General features: G+C 37.9%; 1 pseudogene; it reads right to left on the bottom strand.

Moving 5' to 3' along the window:
* Positions 1-3198: 3198 nt before the first annotated feature.
* On the bottom strand, positions 3199-5020 carry LOC143577385 (ethylene-responsive transcription factor ERF054 pseudogene; annotated as a pseudogene).
* Positions 5021-23510: the final 18490 nt, after the last annotated feature.

Here is a 23510-nt window from a genome sequence, read left to right as displayed (position 1 = left end):
ATCGGCTACAAGTACGTGTATAGATACAAGTACTGTCTCACACTCATCCCTACTCATTACCGTTCATTTGTCATGTTTGGTTAACATATAGAAATACAATGAATTATTATTTTATATTCTTTGTAGCAAAAAAATAATAAAAAAAATAAAAAATAAACGTATGAATGAAATATAAATTATAAAAATACTCATATCTCAAAATAAAAATAAATAAATAAATAAATTGCAATGGCGATGGCGATGATGGTGCTTGCGACGACGGTGGTGGCAGCAGTGGTGGTATGGCAGTGATGGTGGTGGTGGTCAAATGGCGGCGACAGCGACGATGGTGTTATCTAGAGAGTAAGATGGAAGATGAATGAAACGAAAAATAAGGAAGAAGTGAGAATGAATGAATTTGATGGAATGGGATTATTGTGTAATCGTTATTCTATTTCATTGACCAACCAAACATTCATTTTTTTCATTCTCTCGCAGTGACTCATTTAATTTCCCTCTTATTCTTGCCTATCAAACACTACTTAAGAAAAGAAACATGTTTATATTTTAGATGATGATACTTATAAATAATTAGTCTTAATCTTAGCGGTCAAAGTCGATTAATATCATGGTGGCGTCAAATCGAGGAAATGAAACAATGATCTCATGGGCCGGTGATTGGGCCCACCATTGTCGATTCACAAACGATAAAACGAAATGCTCAAACACATAATACTTAAAATATGGCGAGTTCTTTTACTTTCATATATATATATATATATTTGAGTTTGATTTGATATATTTAAATAAGGTTTGAAGATATTAATTCTAAATGTTTCTAAAACCATTCTTTAAATATTAATCAATTTGTTAAAGTCCACAATAATTGACTTTTTATGATGAGATTAAGTAAATAAACAAAGAAACTAATTAGAAGGTTATTCGTTAAGGTACATTCCATTTTAGGTAGGACCACAATTGCAATAGTTATTAAAAAGAAGCCACTTGAAAGAGAAATTTGAATAGCATAACCAACAAAATCCTATAATTCTTGGGTCTTCACGGGGTTTCCAAAGTTTTCTACTCTTATTTGATCAAATTCGGGTACATGTTAAATGATGTGTTTGTAACTTTTTTTATGAATCAAATGACTAACTTAGACATTCATTAAATTACACCTTTGTCCACTATGAGACTTGTGTACACGTAATACCAGGGTAGTAAACGAACAAAAATAAAACGAGCGAGACTTTGTTCGTGTTCGTTTGTTAAGCTTTTGTCCGACAACCGGACGTTAATGAACACACGGACAAATGAACACTAATGGGCAAACGGACAATAATGGACGTTAATGGACAAACAAACACATGGACATTAATGCACAAACGGACATTAACGAACTTAACTGGGCGCATGTAAGTGGATATAATTGGACGGACATAATCAAACATACATAAACGAACACGTTACCTAGCGTTCACGGACACTATTGAACGACACGGCCTATGTTCGTATTCGTTCGTTAAGCTTACATAACGGAATTTTTTGTTCATGTCCGTTTCATGTATTAAACGGACAAATATAAATGAACTTTTCGCCAAACGATGCACCGGGCATCCGGTTCGTTTACATATGTTTGCAGCTAGCCAAACTTTTATAAAAATGACAAATAACTAACAAATGCTTATTTTCAATGATATGAGCAAATCAAGGATGAATAATCTAGTTGCCTTGTTCTAAGGAAACGATTTTGACTCTTCATATATAAGATATTTTAGACGTCAAAACATTTTGTTCCAAACATATAAGAGATCCGTCTTCTACAAAAGTTTCGGTTGCCATAAGAAAGTACACAGAACAATCAATGAGAAATGTGCTTTCAAGTTATGTACTAGGGTAGGGTCATAAACGTAACTAAACGTTATTTGTCCCATCTTGTTTGGATAAGAACATCAAGTTACCTTTATCTAATCTAACTATACTAATAAAAGAAAATAATTAAGATGATGTGGTAATCCCACATTTATTCTTGACCTAATCTCTTTTCTCATTCATCCTATTTATCCATGGGTTATGGAGCAAAACCATATTGATAAATGGGTTATAATTTCATTTCTAATTTTCTAATCTCTCATTTAATTCATCCTAACAATCCATGGGTCATGGGTCAAGATAATTTTGGCAAATGGGTTATATTTTCATTTCTAATTATCTTATTTCTCATCTTATTTATCTTAACAATCTATGGGTCATGTGACAAAACAATTTTGAGAAATGAGTTATAATTTTCATTCAAATTCTCTAATCTCTCATCTCATTCATCATAGTTACCCACGAGTAATTGGTCAAAACAATTTATGTAAGTATTGTATATAAAAAAATCGATTTTGTAAATTTGAGATTCTAGACTTCTTATTGTTTGTACTATAGATTTTATTTTTACTTTTAGTTTTGTTCATTTATTTCAAATAATGGATCTTTTTATTTTATTATTAACAAATCCCGTGTAAACACGGGTTCAAAAGCTAGTAGTTTATATAACAATACATTACTAATTAGCAAGCAATTTGTTACTTATTTATGTTGCCTTCCATACAACAAAATAAACTTTAATATGACCATTTCATGTATATAACTATGTGTTCAATAAAACCAAAAAATTATATTCACCCTTAGAATATAAATTATTGATAAATCGTGATCATCATTGTCCAATTCTTCAAATAAATAAAATGCATATTCTCTTTTTCAAAAATAAAAAAAAAAACCCGTTTACATGATCTTAAACTTGATAAATTATATATTTTTTAGATTTATCATTGGAGCCGTTATTATATATAAAAAAAAAAAAAGAAAAACAAATAGAAATTGTCACCACCTATCACCGTATACGTATTTCATTTGGTTTTTGTAACATTCTCCTTATCACGTATCGGGTCAACATCACGTGTCTAAACCAAAGGTTTTGTTTATCATCATAAATACATAATATTTATGATATTGAACTAAACCGATTCATTTTCAAACCACTTTTATGATATTTTGAATTTCTTTGGATTTTAGTTTAGTTTGACTCAAACTAATTTTGAATTTACATACTTGTTACATTAAACCTCTAAATTGTTGGTCTAAGACATCATAAATGTTATCTATTAATCAAAACACCACAATTCAACTTGATTTGTCTGTCAAAGCAAATATCATATAGACCTTTCTAATGTGTTGGATTATCTGTAACACCTACTCTTCATAGATTTTGATAGTGTTTTCTGTACCACAACCATTAAGAATAGAGAATCTAAGCGTTGAAAATGGCCCAATACTGTTTAGACCAGTAAATAAACAGAAAAACCGGTTTTTAAAACATTGCTAAAGAGTGAAATGACATGAATATTACTACCTTAATACACAACCAAATTACAAAATAAAGGCACATAACAAACAAAAACCAAAAAGAAGAAACATCTTAAATCAGTTGCAAGATCAAAAAACTAGATCATGCTGTTGATAAAGATCAAGGGGACTAGACTACCTACAACAAAGAGATCAAAAAACTACCTCCTTGTCTTCAACCCCATTACATACTACCAAACACTTGCAAAAATCAGGCTTCAAATTTGCAGCCCATTTCTGCCATTAGAATCAAGCTTCATCCTTCCAAAAGAAAGGATTCATCTGCGGTTCAAAAACCGAGAAATCGTAATTTCCCTGATCCTGTCCCTGATCGTTTCCCAAGCTAAAATTAGAAGGAAGCATCAGATTATTATTCGAATCAAGCGAGTCCCACATCGCGCTTCCCGGGCCCCACCCGGAGTTATACCAATTCTCCGCCATCTCGCCCCATGCTGGATCGGTCCCACCACCGGTTACCTGATCATCCCCATTCTCAGTAGCAGTATCCTCAGATTCTTTAGATTTGACATTTTCAGTATCCTCTTTCACTATTTCCATATGGGCAGGAGACGAGGACCCAGACTCCTGCCCAGAACTCTGCCCGGCTGAAACCGAAACTGAACCTGAACCTGATTCAGTTTTGGTTTTCCCGAGAAACCTCTCAGGAAAATTCAGCCGGGCATTCTCACCACGAAGCTTGAAAGCTTCACGGTCATATGCCATGGCGGCGTCCTCAGCCGTGTCAAACGTGCCGAGCCAGAGGCGTGTCCGGTTCCTCGGGAGCCGGATCTCCGCCACCCATTTCCCCCAATGGCGCTGCCGCACGCCTCGGTACAGCTTAGTGGTGTGAATCGGCTGAATCGGAGGGCGGATTTTGTTCATCATCATCATCCGGCCCCTGGGGCTCAAATTCAACGCGTCACTCCAGTAACTCAGAAGCTGCTGCTGCTGTTGCGAGTTCTCGCCTGAAAAATACGGCGGGAACCCGTAGTTGTGGTGGATCATTGGTGGCTGTGGGTTGAAAGATATCATTTGAGGGTTTTGTGAGGGTGGTGGCATTGAAGCATAATTGCTATAACTTGATCTGTATTGTTGCAAATACTCAATCGTGGGCTGATTCTTCCCATCAAATGCGAATGGAAACAGCTTCGACGGAGACTGATGTTCGGGGCTTTTGATCCTTTTAAGAGGTCTTGTACTCTGTGTGTGTGTGTTTGTGGAAGCATCGTCAAAAAACTGCTTCCATTCGCGGGTATCATCAAAACCCATATGATCAAAGTCCATCTGTTTCGATTCGTCTGCCAATTGTTTCGATTTGCCACTGTTTCTAGCTGCCGCCATTAAAAATAAATAAAAATTCAAGAAAAATATTTAAAAAAAAAAAATCTTTTTTTTTTTGCCGCTCGCTCTGGACTAAAGCACAAAAACTAGCTTTAAATCCAAATCTAACAAATACCCAGTTGAGAAAAAAGGTCGAATAACAAAACCCAGATTTTAAAAAACAAAGATTTGATGATTCTAAAAAAACTGAAAGAAATGACCCATTTTGTAAAAACGAACAACAGATTAATTAGACAGCGAGCGGCTGAAACTAATACAAAATCAGTGAATCCAAATGGAGATTGTGATGATTGAAGTAAAACAGAGGAATAAATAAGCTCACACTAACCCGTCAATTTAGGATCCAATTCGATATTTAGAGGTATCGGGAAGGAATTAGCCACGCACACATTGCCGTAGGTAAAAAAAAAATGAGTGCGTGTGTTTATTTTTGGTGGTGAAAGGGGGAGGTGGGTTTATAAGAGGGGAGATAAAGATTTGTTGTGGTGGGACCCACACGCCCTTATTTTAATGGTTTCTAAGGTTACGTTGCTTCCACTCTAACCTTTCTAAAACAATCTAGTCTTTGTCATTAAACAAAAAGATATTTATTTAACTAGTATTTAAGACTTAGTTTGAGATAACATTATTAAGTTTGTTAATTTTTTTTTTCCTTTTATGTTACAGTTTTTGTAGAAAGTTCTCTCTTTTTTTTTACATGTAAAAAGTTATCAGGACACAAACATGTATTTTCTTCAACGGCGATTTCATTTATAACCAAAAAAGATAAAAATGGTAGGCTAGACACAACATACATGCCCAATTATAATGATTATCTCAAAACGAAAACTCACACCATACTTCCTAATTTACCCCGACTAATTTCCCCGTATATTTTACTTAAATAAAACTAAACCGCTTCACGTTCTCCTTCATCATTATTTGCATAATTATTAGAAAATAATAACTTATATAAGAATAAGAATTACATTCTAAATGTATTCTTTTTTAAGAATATAGCCGTTTATGGGGTTTAATTCTAATTTCCCCCGTGTTTAATTAAATATCCGAAAGGGAAACTCGACAAAGCTGGCAATAATGTCGTCTGGATCATTCTTATTAGCCATGGCTACTCTCAATGCTGCAACATGTATGTTTTAGTTATATGTTTATCATACTATTCATGTTTTTCATTACTAACGTGAAGAACTGATCAATATGTGATATCAGAGCGATGTTGATTAATCGGTTCTTTATATTTTTCATAAAATCAGGATCTAATTAGGAATACATAGACCAAAACCTGATAAACCCTAACAATATTCGGTTTTCATTATTAAACCCGTTTTATGTTGAAAACCGATTTTAGAATCGCTTTAGAATCATTAAAACTCGTATTTGATAAACCATCAGATTTTTCAAAATCTGATAATTTTAATGTTGTTCTTCGTGTTCATCACTGTTTTGGTCAAAAATTACCGAAGCAATAATTGAGCAAATTAGTGAAGTGAGGTAGTGTGTTTTTCAGTAGTGAGCTAAGCTATTGCGGTAAAAGTAAAGGGTGACACAACGATTTAGCGAGGAAAAACCTTGGATCCCGGTAAGGATCCTTAGAAAAAACCTCGGGAGGGGAAAATTATCCCCTGCCTTAATGTATTAATGTGAAAGGTTGATTACAACTCGAGAATTTGATGTGAACGAATCCTAGAGTACAAATTCTGTGTAGTGAGTGTGTTAAATGGTGTCCTATATCGTTTCATCAAACCCCTTTATATAGAAAATGAAAATAACTTAATTTCCTACATATCCGGGAACCCTAGCCGCCGTCATTATTCAGTGACCTAGTCTTGATCCATGCGCGTATACCAGCCAGTCCTCCAAGCTTTAAATTAGAACAAGTCAACTAGCTGTTGTAGGCCGTTATGATTTGACTAGGCTGCACACATAAATAATATAAACATAATCAGTTAGTTCAGGATCCTGCCACTAGTTGGGAATCCAAGTTATCAGAATAATCGTTAGGATCACATCCAAGGTAACACCGAACCATACCAATTGTCCCCAAAAATATTACAGCTGTCACGCATAAGTTCATAACTGTCATATTTTTTCCGCGTAATCCCCAATATTCAAATCTTGACTGCCTTAGGTAACTTGATAAGACTTTGTGCAATTTCCTAGGTAACCTAACCACCACAACTTTTTAAATTGAGGTTAATCCCTTCAAAAGGGGCTGCACAGAAATGATGTTTCTGAAGGCCCAAGATCACGCTTCAAAAGGGGCTGCACGGAAATGGGCTTAACTTGGGCTACAGACCTCCGTTTCAAGCGTGCTACCAGTCGAAACGACTTTTGGGACGTGGGCCATGTTGTGGTATCCAGCCATAGGCGAGTTATGCCGTTTATTTTTCCGAAACAAGCCTTCTAAATACACTTTTGGGGCACTTTTATGTTTTTTGTCTACTTTTCGGGTTTTGTTTTGGGCTGTTGTTGGGCCTATGGTTGTTTGTTTCGGCCCAAGCGTATTTTGGATTCTCTATTAATATGTTATGAATCTATTGTGACTGATCATTGATCATAATTAATAAAAAACTTTTGGCTTTTCAAATTTCTGCATTTTGGGTCGAATTTGGGGGTTTGGGGAAGAATCATCACGATTTGTAGAATCAACGTGATTAGCCTTCATTCTCTATTAGTACGCTGCATAAATCCCTATAATTACTCCATCTTCTTGAATTTCTTCACACAATCTGCCGGATCCAGGTAACTTTTTCCTTTTATTTTCTTTAGAGTTTCCATCATCTTCTTCTTCCTCTCCGATCATGACTAAGAAGAAATCCAAAGCTTCTACCTCCAGCGGCACAAATACCCTTCCAGACTTCGAGTGTCAACAACTTCTAGCCGATCCACATTTCGAAACCTGCACCTTCTCTACACGTGATATTTAGATCCTTCGTTCTAAACAGGCCTTTCCCATTGGTACCAAGTTCCATCCTTACCACAAATCCCTTCGCTCTGATTGTATCTATAAGAAATGGGTCGGCTTATTGGCTTACCCCTTTACTTTAGGGTTGGCCTACCATTTTCCTGACTTCATTGATCGTTTCTTTGAGGTTACCGGCAGAAGCTACATTCAAGCTATGCCGATGTTGTGGAGGATCCTCTTTATACTCAACAAAATCATTATCAGCCGTGACATAGACCTGCAGATATCTGACCTTGCTTCCGTCTACAACCTCAGAACCCATGGCTCTAGCCGCTTCGTTCTTCAAGTGATTTCCGGCCAAGAACCACTGGTTTTAAAGAACCAAAAGAAATGACGGGCAATGGTATAAGAGGTTCTTCTTTGTTCAAAAGGATTCTATTCCTGGAGGCGAATAACTTTCTTACCGATGGGTTAATAAGGGTAGGAAATATTTAAGGTTTTCTTAAAATAAATAAATGAAATAGAAACTTATCTTAGTTTGTTTTGTTATTTTCTGCGAAGTTTGCAGATCTTGAACCTCCCACAATGTTTTAAAAACCGGTATTTTATGTGTACCGGATCAGGCTAAATATGGTATAACCGGTAGAACCGGCTTATACAGGAAGGTTCAACCGGTTGAATAATTTACCTTATAATTTCCTATAAATTCAACTTCAACTCCAAAAATAACCCAAAAGTAAATGATTTCATAACAAAAACTAATCCAAAAGTTAATCTATATTAAAAAAATAGTACAAAAGCACTCAATTATTAAAAATGTAGTCATAAAGTTTAAACGTTTGAATGTTAACTGCTGGGTTAAAAGTATTTTGGAAAAATATGAGCCGCAAATATGATGAAATTTCTCGTACTTAAAACCGGTTTACCGGTAAAAACCGGTATTTTAGAAAAAAACCGCCGGTACGATGTTCTAGCAAACCGGCCAAAAATACCTGGCTCAAAATATCGGCCTGCTGTGTGAAACATAGTTTACCTGTTCAACCGCCCGGTTTGAACTATTTTTTAAAACACTGCATCCCACACCTGCTTCTTTGAAGAGGATCTCGTTGATCTTGGGGAATCCCGAACAAGACCACGCCTTCCAGCTTGAAGTGTTGCTTTCTACGGATTCTTAGCATTCTTCTTCTGCCACCATGTCATATGAAACAATTGTCTCTTATTTGTTTCCCTTGCCAACCAAATGTTCATCATGACCAAATATCTATAAGAAATCATTTGTTCTCCCTTCACCAAAGAACATAACACATATATTTATCATTTTCGAATACTTGCCCTATCACCTTGTTTTGGCCTTACATTATGAATCACCAAACTTAACAGTAACCTCACCTGCATCTTCAAATTGTTCCTGGTCACCTTATGAGCAAAACTTGGTTGAATAGCTCGAATTTCATTCCTTCATACGTGGTGTGTTTATCTGGACTCCCGTACAAATCATCTTCTAAAGGAAACACGTACTACGTCGATGGTTTCGAGTCAAATGGGTCTATACGGCGCAAAATCTCCATTGACATCACCACTTCTCTGTTATTTGCTCTCCTAATAAATCTCATTGTTTTTGGCGGAGCATTTCACCAATCAACTTGCAAAGACGCAACCCATTCTTAAATAGTATTCATGTAAAGAATCATGCTCTCTCCATCATAACACTTCAAAGTCGCCTCCCAACCCAAATTCTTAAACATACTCACAATACTAAACGGCTTCCTCTCACTTCTTCTTACCTGTATCTCATAAATAAAACCTTCTCTCTTGTCTTTCAATTTAGCCATAGCATCATTATTTAACACCGCTTGCCAACGCGGATCCATACCCGACAGATGACCCCCTCTCCATATCGGCTACTATCATCTTCATATTGGTTTTGCATTGGTTCGTGCTTATCCTCATCGTCACGTAGAATTAACATTCGTTTAGGCAATGGGGGTGCCGTTGTGGCTGACGATGAAGCGGCCTTTCCTTTGTACATTGACGTTTCTTTCTCGTGTCATTAGTTCTTCCCATCCTACACAATCACAAACAAACAACAATCCACAGCAACCGATGCATCCACAAATAAACAACTCTAACATAAAACTTACCCACTCTTGTTGTTGGTTATGGATATATGACTTTCAACACCAATGGTTAACATAACAATTTCAAACTTCAACTTTTAGAGGTTATAATTTATCTATTTAAACACAACACCTTTTCAACATCTTAATTTATAAAAAAATTGAATTATTACCAGCTCAACTCTTAAAAAAAAGTCATCATAATCAACCCATTATAACCAATGTTACCTATATTCCAAACCCCCCAAAGGCGGCGGAACATGCCGGGGTGCAACGATTGCTTATAAGCGCATGACACTATTTAAAGAGACAATATTTAACAAACTCATTTCATTTCACAACATCGAAAATGTCAGATAACAATATTCACAAGTCAAATAAAACAACATATAATAAAATATAGCAAATCAAATATTGTTCATTTTTGCTAATATCCTAGAGGTATTTGTGACGTTTTCTCCTTCAAGCTCCATAATCAACCTAGATGCAAACATGTAACATTTCATAAAATAAAGTTTGTCAACACAAAGGTTGGTGAGCAATTCATAAGTTTGAACGTATAAGTATATAATAAGAAAAGCCATAAAACTTGTATACGAAACAATAAATAAAGCAATAACTTGGATAAATAGATAAAACCGCTAATATAATTACGTTAGCGACACCTTGCTATGAGGGGATGCCAAATAGTCTAGGATTTTTATAGTTATCATTAATTGCATTACGTTAACGACACCTTGCTATAAGGGTATGTCAAATAGTCTAGGATTTATAATAAACCAACCAAAAGCGATAAACACATAGGCATATAATCATAGAACATCAAATCGAGCATTTATTTAAGTAAAGTGTACAATAACGTTTGTGGTTTAAGAACCAAGTATAAAACATTTAATTTAGATAAGATGAAATGTCACCCCCAAAACAAAAGATGAAAAACGGGTTATGAAAGTACTCACGTTCAAGTAATAAACTTGAAATATGATAATTTAGAGATTTGCCGAAACGACGAGTTTAACGAATAATGCCTAAAAGGAAAGAACTCTTGGATTTAGAAAGGTTGTCTTGAAGATCTTTAAATAAAATAGTTATTGCGAAAAGTAAACAATTAAAGTTCAAGGTTTTAAATGTACCTATTTAAGAATTTATAATAATAACCCTTTAAAAATGTAAGTTTGCTTGAAAACCGGGTTTAAGTATCTAACCTTAATATTTACTTAACCTATGTTAAGTAATAAGGTGAGAAAAATGCAAAAATGCAAGTTCCTTTGGGATAAAGATACTAAAACGGGTCTTTAACGAGTGTTCGGGTTGTTGGTTCGGGTCTTGGTAATTGGTCAAACCCAAAGTCAACTTTCTAAAATAATGAATGTTATGAGATAACTCAATAAAACTGAATAAGACTTAACCAAGTATGTAGTTCTATTGTTTTAGAACTAACAACGCACGTTAAGCGAGTGTTCGGTTTTGTCGGTCCAAACTATGTTATGAGATCAAGTTGGATCCAACATTTCCAAGTACTTAAGAAAATAAATAAAATTAGTTTGTAAATTATTTTTAAAGAAATATACAAGTCTTGATAGCTAAAAACACACTTGTGTGTCTTAAGCGAGTAAAAATCAGATTGTTTCGGTTTCCATCTCACAACAAGTTCATAGATGGTTTCCACATGCCCAAATATCATAGATATTGTATAATAATGTACAAATGAAAATACTTATGATTTACAACCAAAAAGTCAACAACAAGTCTTTTAAAGAAAAGTTCGGGTTGATTCAGTTTCCATCTCACAACGACTTCAGAGTTGGTTTCCACATACCCAAGACTTGTAAATATGACAAAAAAAACTAAAATGAGCAGAAGTTAAGCAAGATTTAAATGTATAAAATATATATATATATATATATATATATATATATATATATATATTAAGGACACGAAGTCCTCCATGAAGCCTTGCCTTACGAGGTCCGAAACCTCACCGACCGGAATCGGAGAAGTAACTACCAAAGGTAACAAGGGTTATCATATATATATATATATATATATATATATATATGTTGTGCCACCATAAACAAGTATTAATAAGACTACATAAGCTAATTAGAATGAAAGATTAAACTCAGTTTGACTTTTAGAAGTCAAACCTTCAAGAACACTAAGAAAAAAACCTTAAGATCTTTGTATTTGAGAGAGTTTTTGGCGATGTAGCAGGGAAAAATGAAGGGGAAAGGGGGTGTCTATATAGGGTAATGTTGGTGGTCAAATATGGGTGTTAAACACAAGAAGTTTCATGCAAAAATGATCAAAACAAAGCACAAAACAACAAAAACGAGTTTGCTGATCTGACGCCGCTCACGCCGCGCGACCATAAACCTTCTCCCCTATTGTGTAGCGCGACGGGGTGCTGACAGATTATTTTAACTTTTCAAAATTGGCAGAAATGGTCCCCGAAGTTCGTTTTAAGTGATTTTTACGCGTCTTAAGGACCGAAAATGATGTTTTCAAGACCCAACAAGTGTAAAACAATATTGTAACATAAAATCCATCATTTTGATTATATCATTTTTGATTATATCATTTTTGATTATATCATAAGCTTCGTTTTACAAAATGGGTCGGTTTACATAATAAAACAAATACAAAGGTGACCCGAAATTGACGAATGTCACATGCAAGTAAGGTGTCAAATCCACATGTAATCAGTGAAAAGTGCTCGTTCAGTTTAATGCTTTTTAATTAATTGTAATAGGGTGGACAAAAGATTTCAAGCGTTTTAAAAGTGATTTGTAAAATAATAGTGGGAAAATAACCAATCTCTAGGTTTCAAGTTTTGAAGCAAGTTGGACAATTAATGAAACTTATTTGGAAATATTTTTGTTTAGATAAGTAAACCAAATGACTAAATATTTGGTTATGCTGAATGTTAGAACTTAATCCAAACGATTGACACAACTTAATAATTATCTAGTTGATTATCAGGTTTTTGATGCACGAAATTAATAATATGGTTAATGATAAACGGGTTAATGACGATAAGAACTCAATCCTAATTGCTGATAACCTCAAATCAGTTAACTAATAAAAGATTAAGCATTCAATTACGAAAAAAACTGTTTAAGAACACAAACATTTATAAAAATTCGACTAACCGAATGATTAACCAAATCCAAAGTTAAGGTTTAAAATACCAAAAATCCAAAGTACAACTCAACCCTACACCCGAAGATGGTTATGAGATCTTTTGCCTTGCATCTTGATCTCGAATCTCCTGATTATGGTGTGGAAGGATAATTTCATGAACGATTATGATGATTAGGAAGTGTCATGATGGTGAAATATTGCCCCAAAATCACCCCTTTGTGACAGAGAATGAATAATTTTCAATCTTAGGGTTTTTTCTCTTTAAATATGGAAGAAAACAAGAAAAAAAAAATCACGTTAGACCAGGTCGAGACGCCGAGCAATCTCACCCACGGACCTTTGAAGGTGAAGTAATGATGATTGTTGATTCTTGAAGAGTAGGTCGTGCTTGGCGAACTTTTTCTGTGTAGCTTGATATCTCTCCAGGATTTGCTTCATCATATCCTCTAAACGTCCTATTTCACCATTAGAATCCTGCACATTATTTTGAACATTAGTACCATTGTTATTATTATTATTGAAATACTGACACTGTCCTTGATTATAAGAATTTTGAAAGCCAGGTGGTGCGTGTAACACCCCGTAACCGCAGCGGAAACGTACACGGGATGCAACAGACACATCTGATATCAACAGCATTGCTTATAAAGAAAATACCACTACATTAATTTATAACATATTACATTGTTGCGAGTTTCATTACTGTCTAGGTGTTACACACATATTTTACCGATAAGACATTAATAAATTCATTACAAAACATAGAGCAGCAAGCTTCCAACAGGTAGCACAGATAGTTAAGCACACATCAATCAATCCAACTTGGGCATACCTAGAAAACATGTAAAGAAAACGGGTCAACTACGAATAGTTGGTGAGTTTCACTAATTTAAATAAACACTGACAAATCATTTTAATAATCATTTATTAGCAATATAATCATGCTGGGAACTATGTTACCCCAGAACATTTCCATTAATTTTCTGGGAACTATGTTACCCCAGAACAATAATAATCCCTGGGAACTATGTTACCCCAGAACAATAAATACCCCTGGGAACTATGTTACCCCAGAACAATAATAACCCCTGGGAACTATGTTACCCCAGAACAATAAATACCCCTGGGAACTATGTTACCCCAGAACAATAATAACCCCTGGGAACTATGTTACCCCAGAACAATAAATACCCCTGGGAACTATGTTACCCCAGAACAATAATAACCTCTGGGAACTATGTTACCCCAGAACAATAAAAACCCCTGGGAACTATGTTACCCCAGAACAATAACTACCCCTGGGAACTATGTTACCCCAGAACAATAATAACCCCTGGGAACTATGTTACCCCAGAACAATAATAACCCCTGGGAACTATGTTACCCCAGAACAATAAATACCCCTGGGAACTATGTTACCCCAGAACAATAATAACCCCTGGGAACTATGTTACCCCAGAACAATAAATACCCCTGGGAACTATGTTACCCCAGAACAATAATAACCCCTGATAAACAATTTATATATTCTGTGCATCAAACCATATATATATAAATATACAAGTATTTCCATACGATCGGTATGTACTTAAATACTTTAAATAAGACATGTTTTCCGCCCCGGGAAAATATAATTAAAACAATTCATTAAAAGGGGCTCGTGAAAACTCACCTTGTTGTGAGTCAGTGAGTAATATAAGGAACAGCTACGTGCCTGGATCTGTAATATAATATCTAGTCGTTACTATATAATTCCCATAACTTAAATACATATCAATCGGTACATCTGGGAACATTGTTAACCCAGTACTGTACTCGATTCGGGGACAATGTTAACCCCGTGACACTTCTAAGGACTCAGATTGACATTGCTTAGAGTTTGACAGTCAATTTAGTTAAGGTGATGAAATTATAGCTCGGTTTGACACCCCGTTTGGCCGTGGGGCCCGTTTCCGGTATTTCGGTGCCGGAAACGGTAAAATCGGGTAAAATTACCCAAATCATCCGGATTATTTTCGGATGATTTATTTTTACTTAGTTTACTTAGATTTATGAAATAGTCTATTTTTAGAGTTTTCATGTACCAGTCAGCTCGCTTATGCGAACTTTGCCGGTTTACACGTTTTAAGCTTTAAAAACTTGTTTTTATGTTCTTTTTAGCACAAATAATTACCCGATTAGTCTCGGGTCTTGAAATTTTGCACAAAACTTAATTTGACAGAAAGGAATTTTGTAAAAATTTTCCAGATTTATTTTCTTATATTTATATTTATTTATCTATTTTTAAATCTTATTAAAATACTAAATATATCAAAAATACCAAAACACTTTAGAAAAATCCCAAGTTTTTCTGGGATGATCTTTATCATCCTCATAACTTTCTGGAATTTTCCCAGATTTATTTTCCTACAATTACATTTATTTATCTATTTTTAAATCTTGTTAAAACACTAAATATATCAAAAATACCAAAACACTTTAGAAAAATCCCAAATTTTTCTGGGATGATCTTTATCATCCTCATAACTCCCTGGAATTTTTCCAGAATTTAAAACTTATTTTTCAAGCCATTTTCACCCAAAACCGAGCTAGAAAGCCCTAGAACTCGTTTCACCGAAAAGCCTACTTAGACTTTTCCAACTGAGCTCAAATTTTGTGGGTGACTTTTATATGTTATAAAAAGCTTATCTTAAATTTTCCGGAATTTTTCATCATGTTTTGCTATTTTTCACTATTTTTGGCCAAAACCGAGCATTAAATTCACCAAATATTCATCTTTTATCCAAAAATTACCAAAAATTCACAGATCTCATATTTTCATGTGTAGATCATCTCTGTGAAATTTCGTGACCCGAATCTAAGCACACGTAAATCTGTCCATTTTTTCATAACACACGAGAACCGAACTATTTTGTGTTTTCTAGCTTTAGATCGCAAGGATCTCGGTTTCTAGCCTTTGCTAGCCGCTAGATACAACACTTACAAGCACAATATCACTATACCAAGCAAGTTACACCAATAATCAAACCATTTCTTTCAAAGTGTCGGTTTTTAAGTAAAAACAAAGGTTTTAACCGTAGAAATCCATTCCCGACTCTTTTTACTCATTTCTTGGACCATGATCCCTTGTATAGCATGTATACACCTCTTGATCATGCACGAGTCGGTTTCATCTCGGGTTTTCACCCATCTTTCACTTGGAAACTCATTTTAACAAGATTTTAACCGTAAAAATTCGTTATAAACTCTTTTAACTCATCACTTGGATCAAGATCCTTTGTATAACTTGTATACATCACTTGATCATACGAGAATCGGTTTCAACTCGGGTTTTCACCCATTTTTACATTTGAAACCTCCTTTTCTCAAGATCATGAAGTTAGAAAGCAAAATTCAAGCTTAAAAACATATGTTATACCTTCAAATCTTGGTTAGAACTTGAGTTTTTGGATGAACTTAGAAGGGTTTAGATAGTTGAGAGAGTTTTGATGTGTAAAAAAAAGAAAAATGAATTGATTATGATTGTAAAGGGACCGATCGGTCCACCATAAGGGTGGGGGTTGGGTCCCACAAATCCATTCTAAGCCACATATTCGGATTACGCAATCCGGATAATGTTGTGGATAATCTGGTTCAGTTCGTTTCTCGTTTAAACTCGTAATTCGGCTTAAAACGGACCTAAAATGGTTGTTTTTCGGGTTAACATAAAATTTATATAAAACTAATTTAAAAACTTTAAAAACTTAACCCATGACATTAAAACATCATGTTATTAATAATTACGCATCTTTTTCGGTTTGATTGATCGTCTCTTGCTTGGTTTGGTGTTAAAGGTTTCGTTTATCGTACCGACGTACTAATAAATCGAAATCCTTTTTCTGTGCTATAATTCACTTATCCCGAAGCATTAATACCTCGTAAATATCACTAAACATTATATACTTCGTCTATAATGTAATTCCCGATTCGTTCGGGTTTCAATAATCGTTCATTGGTTAATTGTAATTCCAATATGATTCACTATATAATTGAGTATGATTCATACTGTGAACCATATATATTCGTATAAACGTGCTATAACTCATATAATCAATATTAAATAACACGTAAATAGTATATTCCGGCTAGGGTATACCTGGAGTTGCCGGAATCGTTACAGTGCGCCTGACGGACGCCAATTGGAGTTATTCTGATTTGGGTTCTTGTAGGTATTCCAATTCTGATTGTTGTTGTTGTAAACCTGTTCAGACCAGCAACAAAATTGACCTCTTGATTCATCAACGGACACTCCAAAGTACAACGTCCACCCCTACAAAACTCACACTTATCCACCTTTGTCTTAAGTTCCTTCACCTATCTAGTTAGTGATTCCAAGGCAGCAGCCACACTAGTATCCAGATTGATATGGTGCACACCTCGAGAAGATGAGGGTGTACCAGTGACGGGAGTGAAATTCCCGTGATGTGGCCCTTTGGCATATTCTGATTGATCAAAGCTTTCAAACATCTCGTTACATTCGGTGACATTTTTCTTAGCCATTAGATTTCCTCCTGCAGTCGTGTCGAAACGAACTTGGGTTTCGTAGTTCAGCCCATTGTAAAACTTCTCCACGAGAGCCCATGGTGTGAGACCATTCTGTGAACAATGAGACGGTAGATTCCGAAATCACTCCCAAGCATGACAATATGGTTCATCTGGCTCCATATTCCAATTGGGATCAACATCTCCCACTATCAGCATAACTCTTCTGCCGATCCCGCGCGGCTTTCAGGTTGTTCTTAATCTCAAGAATCTTGCTGGTCGTCTCCTGGACCAGATCCGATCTAATGACCTGCGGGTCACCCACTTCAGACCAGCAAAGTGGTGATCGGCACTTCCGCCCATACAATGCTTCATAAGGTGCTGCCTTTATACTGCTGTGATAACTGTTATTATAGGAAAATTCAACGAGTGGGAGATGTTGATCCCAATTTCCCTTAAAGTCCAGTACGCAGGCACGAAGCAAATCCTCCAAAGTTTGAATGGTCCTCTCAGACTGACCATCGGTCTGAGGGTGGTAAGCTGTGCTTAGGTCAATACGTGTTCCCAATGCTTCTTGGACAGCTTGCCAAAGTTTGGAGGTGAAATGGCTATCCCTATCGGAGATGATCGAGATGGGGATGCCATGACGAGACACTATTTCATTTATATAAATTTGCGCAAGTCTCTCAGTGTTAAAAGTATTCCTAATTGGAATAAAATGTGCCGATTTGGTTAATCGATCCACGATTACCCAAATCGCATCATGACCTCGGGGTGTCTTGGGGAGATGTGTCACAAAATCCATTGTGATCTGCTCCCACTTCCATTCGGGAATTTCCGGCTGTTGCAACATTCCCGAAGGTTTCTGGTGCTCCGCCTTAACTCTCGCACACGTCGTACACTTGCCGACGTATGTGGCTATATCCTTTTTCATTCCTGGCCACCAGTAAAATTCTTTCACATCCTTGTACATTTTAACTGATCCCGGATGTATGGAATATTTCGATTTATGAGCTTCGTCCATGATTAAATCACGAAGGTCATGGAGGGTCGGGATCCAAATCCGATTTTTGAAATAAAGAATTTCGTCCACACGCTGTTCGAAATTCTTCTCATTCCCGTAAAGTCCTTCTTTAACCAATTGGCCCTCTTTCAACGCCTCGCGTTGAGCGACTCGAATTAAATCTGAAAGGTTCGACTGGACTATCATCCCCAACGCTCGCACACGTAGTGGCTTGACTCGATCCTTTCTACTCAAGGCATCGGCTACAACGTTAGCCTTGCCGGGGTGATATCGTATGTCACAGTCATAGTCACTCAGCAACTCGACCCATCTTCGTTGCCTCATATTCAGTTCTTTCTGATCGAATATGTGTTGCAAACTTTTATGATCAGTGAATATGGTGCACTTTGTACCGTAGAGATAGTGTCTCCAGATTTTAAGTGCAAAGATGACTGCTCCCAGTTCCAAGTCATGAGTAGTGTAGTTTTTCTCATGAACTTTTAACTGTCGAGACGCATAGGCTATGACCTTTTTATTTTGCATTAACACGCACCCTAACCCTTTACGGGATGCGTCACAATATACAACAAATCCATCGTCTCCGTCGGGGAGACTTAAGATTGGCGCTTGGCACAATCTTTGTTTTAGCGTTTGAAACGCCGTTTCCTGCTCTTCACCCCATTCATATTTCCGATCCTTTTGAGTCAGGAGGGTTAAAGGTTGGGCGATGCTGGAAAAGTTCTCTATAAATCGACGATAGTATCCAGCTAAGCCTAAGAATTGGCGGATTTCTTTCGGAGATTTAGGCGCTTGCCAATTCTTAATAGCTTCAACCTTACTCGGATCAACGTGTATTCCTTTGTGGTTTATAACATGACCGAGGAATTGCACCTCTTGTAACCAGAAGTTACACTTGGAGAATTTTGCATATAACTTCTCCTGATCCAGGAGCTCTAAAACTAACTTTAAGTGTTGCTCGTGCTCCTCTTTACTCTTCGAGTATATCAAAATATCGTCAATAAATACAATGACGAACTTGTCGAGATAGGGTTTACAGACTCGGTTCATGAGATCCATGAACACCGCTGGCGCATTTGTTAGCCCAAAAGGCATAACTAAAAATTCGTAGTGGCCGTAGCGAGTCCGAAACGCGGTTTTTGGGATATCCTCCTCTTGAATTCTAACTTGGTGGTATCCCGATCTAAGATCAATTTTTGAGAAATAGCTCGCACCTTGTAGTTGGTCGAACAAATCATCGATTCGGGGAAGAGGATATCTATTTTTTGATGGTTAATTTGTTCAATTCCCTGTAGTCAATGCACATTCGAAGGCTTCCGTCCTTCTTTTTCACAAATAGTACAGGTGCACCCCACGGGGAATAACTGGGACGTATAAATCCCTTATCCAACAATTCCTGCAACTGGTTGGATAGTTCTTGCATCTCGGACGGTGCAAGTCTGTAAGGGGCCTTAGCAACAGGGCCGGCTTGAGGTAATAAGTCGATTCTGAATTCGACTTGTCGGGTTGGCGGTAATCCAGGAAGTTCCTCTGGAAAAACTTGTGGAAATTCGCGTACCACGGGAATATCGTCCACCCGTTTTTCCTCAGAATCAGCGGCCGTCAGGCTCGCTAGATACGCCACACATCCCTGACGTATATATTTCAACACCTTGAGGTGGGATATAAATGGTATCATGGTGCCGGATTTTTCCCCCTGCACTAATACCTCCTCGTCATCCGACACCCGGATCTTGACGGTTTTCTTTTCACAGTTTATTTCTACCCTATTACGTGCCAACCAATCCATTCCCACTATCACGTCAAAACTACCCAATTCTACCGGTAATAAGTCAATCAGGAAGGATTGTTCGCTTAGAATAAAAGGGCAATTCCGAACAATCCGATTAACTACCATGGTTTTACCGTTAGCGACCTCTACGGTGTAGGGTTCTATGGTTTCACCAATAGGAAGGTTTGCTATCGAAAGGAATCTAACGGAGACAAAACTTCTATCGGCGCCTGTATCAAATAATACAGAAGCGTACTGATCAGAGACAAGGAAGGTACCTGTCAGTACGCTGGGGTCCTGGCGCGCCTCGTTCGCTCCCATCACAAATGCCCGGCCTCGCGCCGGATTGGACGACGATGGCTGACCCGCGAGTTGTCTCCCGTTTCCTCCCTGATTCAGTTTCGGGCAGTTCCTTTTGAAGTGATCCGTGCTGCCGCATTCGTAGCAAGCACGGCTAGTGGTCACCATCTGGTTTCCTTGCGGGTTCTGCTGTCGGGCTGGTTGAGTTCTAAATGGTTGCGCACGAATCGGTTGCGGTTGACGGTTCAGGTTGTTCAGATTTGTCTTACAATTTGGTGCGTAGTGTCCAACCCTGCCACACCGGTGGCACACCACCTCCTTGCACACGCCACTATGGTGGTAACCACATTTCCCACATTTAGGAAACGTTCCCCTCTGCGGTTCTTGCCTTCCGCCCGAACTAGTCATGGCATAGCTCTGGGCAGCGGGCCTAGCTCGCTTACCTTGCTGTTTCTCTCGGATCCTATTGTCATACGTACCTCGCTTTCCCCCAGCCGACTCTCCCGTCGTCTTTATCGATCCGCTCCTTAAGAAATCATACGTGACAATACCAGCCTGTGTCACTGCACCCTCATACGTCTGGTGCCCTCCCGCGTTAACTATACTCCTCACTACTGGAGTAAGTCCCCAAATATAACGTTCTACCCTCTTTGACTCTGGGGTGACCAACCACGGCACTAATCGTGACAGTTCATTAAACCGGTTGGTATATCCCAAGTGGTCCGCCCCATGCATTTCCAGGTTCCACAACTCATGTTCCAGTTTCTGCAATTCATTCTTTGGGCAGAAATGTTTCAAAACAAGATCCTTAAGCTCTGTCCAGGTCATGCGGTTTGTCGCCGCCTGACCTCGAGTCTGTACTATGGTGTTCCACCATGTCAAGGCATGGTCTGTGAACGTACAGGTGGCGTACTTAACGACACAATCCTCGGGACAGTTGCTGATATTCACCACTGACTCTATTTTCTCTAACCATTTCACTAACCCATTCGGTCCTTCCGACCCGTTAAACTCTAAAGGCTTGCATAACATAAAGTCCTTGATTGAACAACCCCTGGATGGTCCAGTGCGGTTGGTCTCTATGGTAGGTATAGGGCCATTACTGTCGGTAGCGACCACCGTAGGCGGTGCGTCATTACTCGGAATCGTGTTATCGGTAGGTGGAGGATTAGCATTATGTTCCCCGCCATTATTTATGGGCGTTTGATTGCTCGGAGGGGTTGGATTAGATGAATTATTAATACTGGCGGCGATGAGCGATACTATATCCGGTATCGCCGCCTCCAACTGTTGAGCAATCAAACGGCTCACATCTACTTCCGATACTTTCGTTGATCGTTTCGGTGCCATTCTACACAATCATCAAAGAAATATATATAATCAATACCATCTCAAAATATAAAACACAATACATACTTCATTCATTAGTAAACATTGATTCATATTACACAAACATCGATTTACATACTTTCAGTCAACATTACATAACTAGTTTCATTACAAGGGCCCTATGTCGGTATCATCTCGACATAACCCGTAAAGGGGTCAGTGCTTGAATGATACCCAAAAGTATCTATAGTGATATGCCCTACAAGAGACCCACCCTAGGGGCCAGTGGTAGTACTATAACTAAACAAGATTCACTCCGTGTTAGTATCACCACTAACTACTTACACGGGGTATCAAAAAGCGGTTCAAGATTCTACCATCCAACACATCTACACATGGTGGTAAACCAACCCCACCAACACCGCCACCCAGCACCACCAACACCGCCATCATAACCCGCATTCGGGTTTCCATCTGGTCGATCAACCAGTGGGAGTATGAGCACTCCCTTTTTAACTGGTTAATAGCATACTGGTGGTCCAGTATGCTGTCCCCGAGGTACGCCCGCCTCTGTACCCCCACGACCAGGGCGGCAGAGTGCTCGTTCACCTGCTCGGTGAGAACACGTAGCCAAGCCGCCAAGTCCCGCTCCTGCCTTGGCAGACCCCACACAGGTAGGGTTGCAGGCTCGGGTTGGGGGCGGGAAGACTCGCCCCGGTGGTATGTGGATCTGGGTGGGGTAACAGTGGGCGGAACATACGGGGCACTGATCCGCGCCGTGAGGCGGGGACCGTGTCTGGGGGGAATCGGGGTGGTCTGTGGTGCGGGCGGGGTAGGAGACCTGGTAACCCTAGCAGGGGAGGGTACACTAGCACTCCTAGCTGGGGTGGTCTGTCTAGAAGTACTATGACTAGCCTCCGAAGGCTCGGAGCTGGGTGCTACACTTGGGCTTCCAGAGGCCCCGGAACTAGCCTCTTCCGGGTCCTCTTCCGACGACACACTAGGTGTTCTTGCCATTATACCTGCACACAAGTTAACAAACATATAGTCCTTTTCGTAGTGTAATTCATAATTAAATTAATCATGTACTTACTTATACAATTTTGCCACAAAATAATATTATTATACATTTACACATATGTTGCCAATTTTACCTATTTAAGTCCCCCGTGACTTCCCCTGAATTCCCTCGTGCAGACAAGTCTGTTATTATGTTCCGGACCATAATAACCCACTTGTCCATCCAAGTTCATCCCGATCTCGTCACAATATATTATTAGTTGATATTCAGATCCTATAATACTTGAGCTACTGGTTATATTTTAGGTATCTTTTTCAGACATCCTAATTCTTTATAACCAATGGCTCTGATACCAAGTTCTGTAACACCCCGTAACCGCAGCGGAAACGTACACGGGATGCAACAGACACATCTGATATCAACAGCATTGCTTATAAAGAAAATACCACTACATTAATTTATAACATATTACATTGTTGCGAGTTTCATTACTGTCTAGGTGTTACACACATATTTTACCGATAAGACATTAATAAATTCATTACAAAACATAGAGCAGCAAGCTTCCAACAGGTAGCACAGATAGTTAAGCACACATCAATCAATCCAACTTGGGCATACCTAGAAAACATGTAAAGAAAACGGGTCAACTACGAATAGTTGGTGAG

Source organism: Bidens hawaiensis, unplaced genomic scaffold (genome assembly GCF_021521415.1).
Source record: "Bidens hawaiensis isolate Kalapana, Puna unplaced genomic scaffold, B.hawaiensis_p1.1 tig00028546_1, whole genome shotgun sequence".
Lineage (NCBI taxonomy): Eukaryota > Viridiplantae > Streptophyta > Magnoliopsida > Asterales > Asteraceae > Bidens > Bidens hawaiensis.
This window is presented reverse-complemented; position numbering and strand designations above follow the sequence as displayed.